At 38.6% G+C, this 14,675-nt stretch overlaps 1 protein-coding gene across 3 annotated transcripts in view; it reads right to left on the bottom strand.

Moving 5' to 3' along the window:
* Nucleotides 1-14,675, bottom strand: part of Fbxl4 (F-box and leucine rich repeat protein 4) — a 76,621-nt gene that overhangs the window by 17,322 nt on the left and 44,624 nt on the right. The gene's annotated exons all lie outside the window — the stretch shown is intronic.

Genomic DNA, 14,675 nt, shown 5'->3' with positions numbered 1-14,675 from the left:
AAATTTACATGCAGATATCTTTGAAGGAATCCTTCACAATCATTCAGTTTAAAATTCATACATGAATTTCTTTGAACTATTTTTTAATCTTTGAGTACCAAACTCAGTAAATTTGAAGAATTGACAAATATTTAAATGTATTCAACAGGTTTCCTATAAACTAGCTACTACAAAGTATTATCTTTAAAGACTTCAAATATGTAACATAATCACAAATTGAAAATACTACCTTTTACAATCTGAATTTTATGATCAATCAATATTGTGGTGGGAAAGTTAAGACTTTTGATTAAAGATCATGAATGATATAAATAAAGCTTACCCAGGCCTTTGATGGGAAAGGAATGTTCTCTAAACCTGACTCCAGGCATGCAGGCACAGCTGCTCTAAATCAGAGATCCAGAATTTAAAGTACTAATTGCAGTGCAAAGTTCATAAGCTTCCCACAGTCCAACAACCTGTGTGCATATAGAAGCACCATCTACGACTATATATTTACACATCTGTCTTGCTTAACTCTCTCCAATCAGAACCTACTCCACCATGGTAAATCTTGCCCACCATAAAACCTTGAATTCATCTTTCCTTTTAGATAAGTAAACTGATCAATTTCTTTTGCAACTCATATGAATGAAATCATAGAGTTGCAGGAAAAAAAAGATAGGGCCATTTATACAATGGTTGGGTTTTCTCAATATACTGACTACATAAATCACATTTCTGTCAATGGACAAGAGGCTAGACTATCACAGAAGCTTCACAGAGGAATCTGAAACATGTTGTTTGACATTATCCATCTGAGCCAGTGGTTTTCAATCTTCCTAATGCTGTGACCCTTTAATACAACTCCTCATGTTGTGGTGACTCCCAACCATAAAGTTATTTAATGGCTACTTCATAACTATAGTTTTGCTACTGTTATGAATCTTAATGTAAGCATCTGATATGATGGATATCTGATATGTGAAACATGTAAAAGAGTCATTTGACCCACAAAGGGGCTGAGATTCCCACAAGTTGAGACCCACTGATCTAAATGATGCCCAGCTAAGATATTCTGGTCTAAAGGCTTTATCTTCTTTTGAAAGCACTTCTTTCCTTTTTTTTTTTCTTTTTTCTTTTGAGATATCACAAAATAGTACTGTTTACCTAGCCAATTACCCATGGCTGATGAAGTCACGAATTCTGGAGAACTTTCTAGTGCCATTCTCTTAAGCCAGCATATTTTCTAAGTGCATTTTAAACGTTTTTTAAATTTTTTTAAATATTTATTTATTGTTATATGTAAGTGCATTGTAGCTGTCTTCAGACACTCCAGAAGAGGGAGTCAGATCTCATTATAGATGGTTGTGAGCCACCGTGTAGTTGCTCAGATTTGAACTCAGGACCTTTGGAAGAGCAGTCGTCGGTACTCTTAACCACTGAGCCATCACTCCAGCCCCTCTAAGTGCATTTTAAATACTTATTCTTATACCCACAAATAGTAGTAGCTCTCATTTCTCATAAAATATGTTTTCTTCTGCAGCAGATGGGATCTATTACAGAAATCAACAATTGGTCAAAATGCAGAGAATAACTAATCTTCAAGGACCTGACCCTAACATACCTATACCTATGGTTCAGAGATATCATAGAAAAGGGGACAGAAAGATTGTAGATACAGAGAACCATGGTATCTGCCATGGCACACTGTCTTCAATATATAGTAGAAAAAGCTTCACCCACGAAATCTCAATGACACGGTCACCTAAATGAGACCTACACAATGACACCACCTGTTGAAGGCCCTCCGGGATGGGGAGGAGTCTAACAAGCCTCAACACTCAGATAATGAACTAAAATAAAGGCAAGTAATAAGTGGTGAGGGACAGACAATGGCAACAAGAGCTATGCTATTAAATTATTCAGGATAATTTTGGATTATTATGAATAAAAAGAAAATGTATATGTGTACAATGTAGTATTATTTGGCCATTAAAAAAATTGACATTAAGTCATTTGCAGTTAAATAGATGGAAGCGGAAAGCATGGTGATAAATTAGTGGGGACTTGATGCCTGGGGAGGGAGATGCCTGGTGGGGGAAAACTTTCAGGGGCCAAGGGGAGGAGGTGGAATAGGGGAAAGAACTCTGTAAGGGGGAATGGAGAAGGGAGAAATCAAAACTGAGAAAATGCTTCAACTAAACTGGCCTATGGATGAGTTTTTGGGGTAGTTCTTGATTAATGATTGATGTGAGAGTGCCCAGAGGGCTATGGGTCATGCCAACCCTGGGCAGGTGGTCTGTGTTGTATAAAAAAGTAGGCTTAGTGGCCATATGGAGCAAGTCAGGAAGCAGAGTCCTGCCATGTTTTTTGCTGCAATTCTTGTTTCTGGGTTTCTGCTTGAATTGAAGTCTGACTTCTGTCAGAGATAAATTGTTACATGGAAGTATAAGCTGAAATAAACTCCTTCTCTCCAAGTTGCTTTAGGTCTTTGTGTTTTATCACAGCAAGAGAAGCCCTAAGACAATCAGTAAGTTAAGGCAGCAGGAACTTCAAACAGCTAGTCATTTTAAAAAAGGACGCAGAGAAAGATAATGCTGCCTCCTCCTGTTGCTGCTGCTGCTGCTCAATTGTTTTTCTCCATTTGTTTAGTGCAGCATCCCAAGCAGGGAATGACATCATCCAAAGTGGGTAGATCTTCTCACCTCAATTAACACAACTAAGATAAACCCCCACAGCCTTTTCCAGTGTTCCATCTCCCAGTTGAATCTGGATTCTGTCAAGTTGACAATTATCTACTACAATAGACTAATCAGTTACCTCTACTATTGTCCTTTCCTGGCCAAAGTTTTAAACATTTTTTATGCTTGGCTTCTGGTCACTGTTATGACTATGGTCAATGAGTCTGTAACCAAGGGCTAACCTCCTTTTTCGCTGTAGTGACTAATCAGGCCCTGTGACCCCGACCAGGAAAACCTACTCACTTAAGCAACACAAGCCTAATGCTACCAAAAGACTCACTGATTCCTTCAAAACTTCTACAAAGCCAATGAAGAGAGTACAGTATAGATATCTTCTAGCCTGGAGATATCTCAAGGACTACAAGAATGGTTGTTACCTTTGTTGACATATTCATTATCACATTAGTCACTGGGGAACAGGACTGTCAGTCATGGAATTTCCCCTAACAGACTGGCCAGTGGGCAAGTCTCTGGGTTGTTTTCTTGATTAAAGAATGAAGTGGGAGGGCCCAGTCCAGTGTGTGTGTGTGAGGTCATAGGTTGTATAAGAAAGCAAGCTGAGTGCCATGACAACAAACCAGTAAACAACTTTCCTCCATGGCTTCTGTGTCAGTCCTTGCTGCCAGGTCCCACGTTCAGGTCTTGCCCTGACTTCTCTCAAGCATGGACTGTGAATGGGATGCGTACGCCAAGCAGTTTACTTGATTATGGTGTTTATCACAGCAATGGAGAACAAACTAGAAGTAGGACTAGGATTCAGGATCTCAAACCCCAGCCTTAGTTAGTGACTTACCTTCTCCAGCAAGGCTAAACCACTTCAACCTTCACAAAGAATGCCACCAAATGGGGTCAGATTATAATATCCCTCTGCCTTATGTTCACTAGCTAAATTAACCTACTGAAATAGACAACACTGTAGATGACAGCTAATGGCAGCCTACATTAGTCAACACAGGCAGGCAAAATTATTTCTTCATACGAATTTGAACTCTTGATGTTAGTCATGAGCATTGGTTCTGCTAAGAGAGCAGCCATTCCCTTACCTAGCATGATAAGTCTGTGGCTGTTTGTTAGCTGAACTGTGCCTGGCAGCACATATAGGTTAAAATTAGGTAAAAAAAAAATAAAAAAGCAGTTGGGGACCACCATATCTGGATGCCAGAAAGCAAATTTATGTCACCAAATCAACTCACACTGCTTCTGAAAGACAATTCACATGTCTTTTGTGAAGAAAAAAAAAAACATCAGGGCACTTTTACCAATAGGCTGGTACGAGGTTTTACTTTGCAGATTAAAGTGGCACATGAAAAAGAAAATAGGCACTCTCTTCTCCAACACAAGTGAAGATCCACTACTTGTCTTGCATGCTAGTTCATCAAGATGTAGGCAAAGGCGTCCTTGAAAGTGTTGACACAGCCCACTAGGCCGGTAAACAGCTGCGAACCATGCTTGTGGATTACTGACATAGACTAGTTCCCCACAAAACCTATAATCAGTTTTTTCACTTCTTCAGATTCTTTCAATTTATGCTCTATCATTCTTGAAGTGAGGCAATCAAAACTGGATGCAGGTGTTCCATTTATAAGTCCAACTTTTAAAAAACACTCTTGGTTTTCTTGCCTGCTGCTAAGCAACAGGACAGCATCCTTACTGAGATATCTGTCACTCCATTCTCATTTCCCACTCCAGACAGTTTTTTTTTCAAAAAAAAAAAAAAAAAAGTAAACATGCTCAAACTGTTAACAGTAACCCAGACTGCTCTAGGAAATGCACAGGACTTATCTGTAGGACATTCCTAATAGACATATCAGAAAAAGAGTCAGTGGTAAAAAATATTACAGGATTTTCAAAAGAAGCCAAGCTTTTAGAGTAGTGTTTTCTAAGATCTTATATATTTTTACAAATTTATCTATATCAGCATAGCTAGCAGACCTGACTTCAAATCTGAATGCAAATATTGCTTTGGGCCATATCTTCTAAAACTTCAATCTCAACATCCAGGAAATGGAAACATCACCTACTCCACTGGAATGGTTAGAGTTAAGTATTAATGGAGCATCTGGCAAAGCAAACAGAACACATCACAAAATTTATCAAACTTTAGAACTAAAACTTGTCTCCAAAGCCCTGTAAATCATTGTTATACACACAGACTTAAATTTTACAAAATTACACATATTATACTTATTAATATGGATTATGTAGAAGCATAAAATATAACTTTCTCTTATCATAATTTGACCTGTAGCACCAATACTCCATAATAGAGTCAGTACTGCAGTACTGACTTTTGCTTATTTTCTGTTGTGCAGGGTAGAGGCTGAGGTGGCACCGTGGTGCATGTTTGTTATCTCGGTTACTCAGGAGATGGGGACAAAGCCTCCTAGTGTCCAGAAGTTCAGTGACAGCCTGGACATGACAGTGAGAATGTTAACTTTACATTAAACATTGCAGTGTGCAATATATGGCCCTTTAAAATCAAACAACCTCTCCCAGAAAGCTCAATTTCATCTTTTCTTCTTTCATATACATCTTCAGGGTAATGAAGTACATTTGAAATCAGATCCTAATGTCTGAACATGTTACTGATGATTATGTAGGAAGTTAAGAGAGGGCAGTCACCTAACTGCTTTCTTTTTTTTTTTTTTTATTATTCGATATATTCTTTATTTACATTTCAAATGATTTCCCTTTTTCTGGTCTCCCACTCCCCGAAAGTCACATAAGCCCCCTTCCCTCCCCCTGTTCTCCCATCCATGCCTTCCCACTCCCCTGTTCTGGTTTTGCCCTATACTGCTACACTGAGTCTTTCCAGAACCAGGCCACTCCTCCGTTCTTCTTGTACATCATTTGATGTGTGGATTATGCTTTGGGGATTCCAATTTTCTAGGCAAATATCCACTTATCAGTGAGTGCATACCATGATTGATCTTTTGAGTCTGGGTTACCTCACTTAGTATGATGTTCTCCAGCTCCATCCATTTGTCTAAGAATTTCATGAATTCATTGTTTCTAATGGCTGAATAGTACTCCATTGTGTATATATACCACAGTTTTTGCATCCATTCTTCTGTTGAGGGATACCTAGGTTCTTTCCAGGTTCTGGCTATTATAAATAGGGCTGCTATGAACATAGTAGAGCATGTATCCTTATTACCTGCTGGGGAATCTTCTGGGTATATGCCCACGAGTAGTATAGCAGAATCCTCTGGAAGTGACATGCCCAGTTTTCTGAGCAACCGCCAGACTGATTTCCAGAATGGTTGTACCAATTTGCAACCCCACCAGCAGTGGAGGAGTGTTCCTCTTTCTCCACACCCTCGCCAACACCTGCTGTCTCCTGTATTTGTTTTTTTTTTAATTTTTTTTATTCGGTATATTTTTTATTTACATTTCAAATGATTTCCCCTTTCCTAGCCACCCCCCCACTCCCAAAAAGTCCCGTAAGCCCCATTTTTAATCTTAGCCATTCTGACTGGTGTGGCAGGTTATAAAATCAACTCAAGCAAATCAGTAGTCTTCCTATACTCAAAGGATAAGCAGGCTGAGAAAGAAATTAGGGAAATGACACCCTTCACAATAGCCACAAACAGTATAAAGTACCTTGGTGTGACTCTGACCAAACAAGTGAAAGATCTGTATGACAAGAACTTCAAGACTCTGAAGAAGGAAATGGAAGAAGACCTCAGAAAATGGAAAAATCTCCCATGTTCATGGATTAGCAGGATTAATATAGCTAAAATAGCCATTTTGCCAAAAGCAATATACAGATTCAACACAATCCCCATCAAAATCCCAACTCAGTTCTTCATAGAGTTAGAAAGAGCAATTATCAAATTCATCTGGAATAACAAAAAACCCAGGATAGTTAAAACTATTCTCAACAACAAAAGAAATTCTGGGGGAATCAGTATCCCTGACCTCAAGCACTACTACAGAGCAATAGTGTTAAAAACTGCATGGTATTGGTACAATGACAGGCAGACAGATCAATGGAACAGGATTGAAGATCCAGAAATGAACCCACACACCTATGGTCACTTGATCCTTGACAAAGAAGCTGAAAACATCCAGTGGAAAAAAGATAGCCTTTTCAACAAATGGTGCTGGTTCAACTGGAGGTCAACATGCAGAAAAATGCGAATTTATCCATCCTTATCTCCTTGTACTAAGTTCAACTCCAAATGGATCAAGGACCTCCACATAAAGCCAGACACTCTGAAGCTAATAGAAAAGAAACTGGGGAAGACCCTTGAGGACATTGGTACAGGGGGAAAGTTCCTGAACAGAACACCAATAGCTTATGCTCTAAGATCAAGAATAGACAAATGGGACCTCATAAAATTACAAAGTTTCTGTAAGACAAAGGACACCATCAAAAGGACAAATCGGCAACCAACAAATTGGGAAAAGATCTTCACCAACTCTACATCAGATAGAGGGCTAATATCCAATATATACAAAGAACTCAAGAAGTTAGACCCCAGAAAGCCAAGTAACCCTATTAAAAATGGGGTACAGAGCTAAACAAAGAATTTTCACCTGAAGAACTTCAGATGGCTGAGAAGCATCTTAAAAAAATGCTCAACTTCATTAGTCATTAGGGAAATGCAAATCTAACTGCTTTCTTTATGCCTGCTTATTTCCATCCCCAAGAACATGAAGTCATACAAAGGATGTGGGAGTAGAAACAGGAAGTGGCAAATGCTTACATTGTGGGATGGTCCTTGGAGGACTGGGAAGTGAGCACGATTTGGGTGTACTATGTGAAACTCCCAAGTAATCAATGAAAATATTATGTTGGAAAAGGAGACAAGAAGTAAGTGATAAAGCCAGAGACTTATCTGTAAAGCTGTAAGATTCTGCGGAGAACCAGGACCTGGCATGGCCATACATGTTAAGTGGATCATTCTGCTCTGTGTATGGAGAAGGAAGTGGGGTAAAAAGAAAAAGAAGCAAAGGGACTTAATAGATGGCCATTATAATGATCCAGGTGAGAGTTCTGAGACATCCTGGTGGGGTGTGGTAAGACGTGTGGTTATTTTGAGTTATTTTTTAGGTTGTAAATTTCTTTGGCTGTTTATCAACTGAATTTGTGAAAAGATTTTTAAAAGTAAATAAATAAAGAAGGAAGGTGTTTGCAGCCTGAGTGGAAAGAGATGGGTTGAAAGAAACCTTCTTCTTTACAAGCTCTACTTGGTGTCCATGAGGACTCTGGTGGAATCCAAATGAGGAAGTAGCAAAATGAGGGAGGCATGGGCAGAGTTTAAATATATGGGAGAAGCATTACAGGGAAACAGCCTGAGGAGGTTTCTCAGTTCTGACTCTACCATTTCTACCATTTATATCACTAAAATACATAATTTTCAAACTTTATTGTGCATGAACTTTAGGTAAATGAAAACCCAAACTTTATATATACAACATTAAAACTTGTTAATTTAGCAGATAGCTCACTGTTTTAGCAGATAGGTAGGTAAGATAAGGTATTATCTATACCTCATATATACCATCTATACAGTGGATGACTTTACATCCATATTTATGTAAGTGGGAGAAACTAGAACTGGCACTATCTAGACTTCAGTATGTATATATAAATCTCCACTCTAGATAGGAGATCCTAATCCCTTAAGTCACACTTTAAAAAACATTCAGTCATAGTGCATCAGTCTCTTTAGGAAAATTTAAGAAAAATCACAGATTAATGGTTCATTGACAATTAGGTCATATGAGTATATAACACTTCAAAATTTTATTTTCACAAATCACTTCAACTGTAAGATACCCTGCAATTTTCTTTTACCTTATTTTCTTTTCAAAGGCATCTTTAATACTTAGGTATATTACATTTCTTCTTAAAGTCAAATAATCAGAAAATTTAAAACTGAGGCATTATCTCATTTAGAGGGTCTCAGACTATATAGTACACTGACCAATAAAGTAGAATTTTGCTTGTCTTTTAAAAATAACTATAGTTTATTAATCTAAATTATACATAATCACATAAAATATGCTACCAAGCAAATAGCATAAAGAATAGACATCAACAAGTTGTGGGTGTATATATCATATACAGTAAATGCAAGAATAAAAACATGGCATTTCAGAATGGATAATCCTATTCAAGAAAAGATAGTTGACAATTTTACACTCACACAACTGATGACTCACTTTTCCTCAGACCTCTGAAATAGTGGTACTCAAAGCCATCTTCTCTTTGAATACATGACTAAGTCTCAAAAAAAAAATTATCAGTAGCCCTCCTTAATACAAATGATAAATGAGCTAAGAAAGAAATCAGGGAAACAATACCCTTTATAATAGCCACAAATAATATAAAATATCTTGGTTTAATTCTAACCAAACAAGTGAATGACTTTTATGACAAGAACTTCAAGTCACTAAGGGAAGAAATTGAGGAAGATATCAGAAGATGGAAACATCTCCCATTTTGGATCCAAAATTTACAAAGAAATCAAGAAGTTAGACATCAACAACCAGAATAACCCAATTAAAAATGGGGTACAGGTGCTGAGTGTTGACTTGTGGAAATAAATGAGAGCTCATTATTATCAGATAGCAATGGTTAAAAAAATGGGGTACAGGGCAAAAAAAAAGAATTCTCAATAGAGAAATAGCCAAGAAACATTCTTGATGGCCTTAGTCATCAGGGAAATGCATATTAAGCGATTCTTCGATTCCATCTTACACCAGATAGAACAGCTAAGATCCCCAACTCAGGTAAGAACATGTGCTGGTGAGGATGTGGAGCAAGAGAAACAGTCCTTCAACGCTGGTGGGAGTACAAACTTGTACCACCACTTTGGAAATCAATTAACACATTCTCAGAAAACTGGGAATGGTTCTATCTCAAGATCCAATTATATCATTCTTAGTACATACCCAAAAGACACCCCACTATACTACAAGGGTACTTGCTTAACTATGTTCATAGCAGCTTTATTTGTAAATAAATGGAATAAGCAAAAGCAACTGAGATGTCCCTCAGCTAAAGAATGGATAAAGAAAGTATTCCATCTATACAAGGAAATACCATTTAGCTATTAAAAACAAAGACGTCATGAATTTTGTAGGGAAATGGATTGAAACCGAGAATTTCATCCTAAGTGGGGTATCCCTGACGCAAACAGACATGCATGGCATGTACTCACTTATATGTGGATATTAGTCATAAAATACCGGAGACTCATGCTGTACTCTACCCACCCAATGAAGCTAAACAAGGAGGTCCCAAGTGAAGATGCTTCATTATCATTTAGAAGTGGGAATGAGATAAAATAGGCAGATGAAGGGAGGGAACTAACCTGGACCCTGGGGCTCTCAGAGCCTGAACCACCACACAAAAAACATTCATGGGCTGGATCCAGGCCCCTAACATATAAATATCAAATGGGTGGCTTGGTCTTCACATGGGTCTTGAACGATGGGAGTGGGAGCTGTCCCTAAAGCTTTTGCCTGTACTTGGAATCTGTTTCCCTAACTGGGCTTTCTTGTCTGGCCTCAGTGGGAGAAGAAGTGCTTAGCTCTGCAGGGACTTGATGTGCAGGCAATGTGTGGCATTATCCATAGGGACCTCCACTATGTCAGAGGAGAAGGGGAAGGGGTATAGGGGAGGGACTACATAAGGGGGAAGTGGGAGGGGAGACATCGATTGGGATGTAAAGTGAATAAAAATAATAAAAAAGAATGAAAAAATCATACCTAATTTCACTGAAGACAATAGATGTAACAATTATATACCTTTCTGTAAGGTTTATAAGCATAAACCTTTCTGTAATATTTACAGTGAATCAAGTTCTGTAGTAGGTACTTTACATGCACTAAATTGTTTAATCCTCTGTATGTCACTAGTTTAATAAAGGGAAGAATAGAGAGACAATAACCTCAAGGTACACAATTAGGAAATTGACCATCATCATACACATGCAAGCAATATGGCTACAAAATACTAGAAAACAAACTGACCTACACACTAACTTTAAAACATAGAGAGGTAGTAGAGAGTATAGCTTTGTGAGAGAGGGTCTGCTTCCATATTCAAGGCTCTGGGTTCAACTCCCAGCTCCCAACCATCAACAACAAACCACAAAGGAATTACCCAACAATGTAGGGACTGTGTTAACTGAGGCCCAAAATTCTGGTACATGTTTTATATAATATTTGAATTTAAACAAAAATGATTTGAATCACTTATTAAAATGTAATACCAAAAAGTATAAAAACAATACATTATGTGCGATGTCTATTTAACTCACTACAAGTTCCAAGTACCTGGAACCTATGGGTAGTCAAATATTTGGTGTGACTTAGAGAGAGAGAGAGAGAGAGAGAGAGAGAGAGAGAGAGAGAGACAGAGACAGAGACAGAGACAGAGACAGAGACAGAGAGTTCCCACTACATTGGAAAAAAAAAACACTGATAAATCTGTTAAAACTATATGATTCTACATTATTTACAAAATTCTAACTAATAAGTAATACTTCAAAGACTAGAAAAAAAGAAATAAAAAATAATTTCCAGATTATGTAAGTATAAGATAAAAAATCCAAAAGATGTAAATGAAAAATGGCTGGAACAATTGTAAGCATTCGTTAAAGGGAACAAATATGAAATAAATATATTTAAAAACCCGTTTCCCTATATATTAATAATAAGCAGCAAAAATTACATGAAAGAGAAAAACAGCACCTGAAAGCATAACATGTAACACATAAATGCAGTCAGAACCACTTAGGATGTAGGTGAAGAAAACTGTAGCAGGTGTCAAGACATAAAAGAAGACCTACGTGGGCAGATCGGAAGCTTTAGCAGAGTGCAAAATGGAATGTAATAACTTGTAACTGACACTCCCGGTGAGACATGAACGATCAAGCAGAGTATGGGTATAGATCCACCAAACATATTTACATACAACAGTGAGGAAGTTCTTTCCCTTCACGGTAAAACACGATCCTACAAAACTGCTGTGATGATGCTACCACCGCCTTTATCAGTTGCTTATATTGCTCTAGAAACTGCCTAAATGCAATACATATAATTTAGTCATCATAATGACCCAATGAGATCTGTACTTTTATCTTAGAGAGGGAAACTGAAATACTAAGATGTTCAACACCCTGAACCAAAAGCCATTTAAGACCCATAAAGGTCCGTTATAATGAGAAAGTCATTGGTATAGCCTTTTAAGAAGTGTAACTCAGTTCTTTTATTCATTCACTTATGTACTCATGTCATGAGAGAATATGACCAGGTTCTATCCTAGAACCTGGAAACAGGGCCATGAAAAAGAAAGGCATTATTCACCACTATATATAAAATTGTATATCCTAATATGGAGAAACAGAATACAAAAAGGAAAATAAAGACCATGCTATAGCTTAGTAGGAATGTTTAAAAGACAATAAAACTGTGTGCAAATAAGAGGTACAAATCAGAAGAGACTTCATTTTAACCACTGTTCGAGGAGCAAGGCTTCTGCTATTTAGAAATGCAATAAGCTGGGAAAACAGTGCAGATAAGGAGATAAACAGAGGCCTGAGTCGGAATTAAGTAAGAACTAACCAAAAGCAGGCCAATGTGTCTGGAGAAGAAAGAACGAAGAGACAGTAGCTGCTGGTTACGATGGGATCTTTGCATCTCTTCTTCAATCCAAAAGTATCACTGCACCATAGTAACAATATTATGCGAGTGAAAACTCTACAGAAGACTGTCATCAGTAAGACATTTTAGAAAATAAACACAGAAAATAAAATCATGATCTGTTGGCGTGCACCGTGTTAAGGTGTCTCTGTCGTTTCTCATCTGCCCAAGGCCCTCACTGATTGGCTTTAATAAAGAGCTGGAGGCCAATAGCTGGGCAATAAGCGGAAGGTGCACTTACCGTCAGAGAGAAAGGGATAACGGGAGAAAAGTCAGAAGCAGGGACCGGCAAGTAGGCACAGAGGTGGATGGGCATGGGCATGGGCAGAGAGGCAGACCAGGCTATGGCAGGAGGCAGGCAGGATTAGCTAGGTCAGAGAAGCTGGGGTATAGCCCAAGCCAAAAGCCTAAGCTTTATAAATATACAAGAGTCTCTATGTCTTGACTGATACAGCTTACAGGTTTGTAAAAAGCCAGAAATATTGGCCCCCAGTGTGGGGCAGTAAATGTAAGCTTAGACCTAGAGAAAAGTTCTGGAAGGAAGGTGAGGAACAAGGACTTCCCAGAGCTGAAGTGGCTTCCTAGCAACCTCAGTCTCTCGCAAAGGCCTGGACACTAGCAGCAGGCAGCATGTGGTAAGTGTGTGGAAGTGCGATCTCCCCTTCCAGACCACGCAGCTCAGGTTGGTAGGAGGGCTACTGCAAGGCTTGGAGTGAAAGAGAGGTAACGGGCCACATGGCAGACATGGACTAGACTAGACTGGTTAAGGTCAATGAGCTAGCTAAGAGGTAGTCTAACCTGGTCTAAGCTATATAAGTATTAAGTCTCTATGTCATTATTCTTCTGGTGGCAGACCCAAGAAATCCCACTATAGTGATCATTTAGGAAATGGTGAGTAGACTGTGGTATAACACACACTCTACAGTTAAGGAAGAGTTAGGCGCTAACACATACTAACACTGAAATATGTCCTACAGATGTGTGTGAAGAAAGTAAGCATACACACAACAGATTCTGTTCTGCGAACGTGAGCTCTGGGCACTATGGGACCACTAGTTATTTTGCTTCCATGTCCACTTCTAATAGCATGCACTTAGTTCCCTCCTACTTCAAGTGAAAATCTTCCGGCATGCCAGCCACCTGCTCTAGCTCTCAGCCATTCTCCGCTGGCACTTGGCTCACTGCCAAACCCCAACTCGTTCTTTCCCAGGGATCACGAACATCGGTAAAGAGTTCATCACTGTGAAACCGCCAGACTGATTTCCAGAGTGGTTGTACCATCTTGCAGTCCCACCAGCAGTGGAGGAGTGTTCCTCTTTCTCCACATCCTCGCCAACACCTGCTATCTCTTGAGTTTTTAACCTTAGCCATTCTGACTGGTGTGAGGTGAAATCTCAGGGTTGTTTTGATTTGTATTTCCCTAATGACTAATGATGTTGAACATTTCTTAAGGTGCTTTTTTCAGCCATCCGAAGTTCTTCATGTGAAAATTCTTTGCTTAGCTCTGTACCCCATTTTTTAATGGTTATTTGGCTCTCTGTACTCTAACTTCTTGAGGTCTTTGTATATATTGGATATTAGCCCTCTGTCAGATGTAGGGTTGGTGAAGATCTTTTCCCAATTTGTTGGTTGCCATTTTGTCCTTTTGACGGTGTCCTTTGTTTTACAGAAACTTTGTAATTTTATGGGGTCCCATTTGTCAATTCTTGTTCTTAGAGCATAAGCTATTAGTGACCTGTTCAGGAACTTTCCCCCTGTGCCCATGTCCTCAAGGGTCTTCCCCAGTTTCGTTTCTATTAGTTTAAGTGTGTCTGGTTTTATGTGGAGGTCCTTGATGCATTTGGAGTTGAGCTTAGTACAAGGAGATAAGAATGGATAGATTTATATAAATAAATTATATCGAATAAAAAAAATAAGCAAAAAAAAAAAAGAATGGATAGATTTGCATTCTTCTCCATGCTGACCCTGTTATACCACTCCTGGGCATATGTCTAGAGGATTCCCCAGCATGCAATAAGGACACATGCTCCACTATGTTCATAGCAGTCTTACTTATAATAGTTAGAAGCTGGAAAGAACCCAGATGTCTCTCAATGGAGGAATGGATACAGAAAATTTGTATATTTACACAATGGAATACTACTCAGCAATTAAAAACAATGAATTCATGAAATTCTTAGGCAAATGGTTGGAATTGGAAAATATCATCCTAAGTGAGGTAACCCAATCACAAAAGAACACACATGGGATGCAGTCACTGATAAGTGGATATTAGCCCAGAAGCTCTGA

Source organism: Apodemus sylvaticus, chromosome 3, assembly GCF_947179515.1.
Source record: "Apodemus sylvaticus chromosome 3, mApoSyl1.1, whole genome shotgun sequence".
Lineage (NCBI taxonomy): Eukaryota > Metazoa > Chordata > Mammalia > Rodentia > Muridae > Apodemus > Apodemus sylvaticus.
The sequence above is the reverse complement of the archived record's forward strand: the minus strand, read 5'-3'. Positions and strand labels throughout refer to the sequence as shown.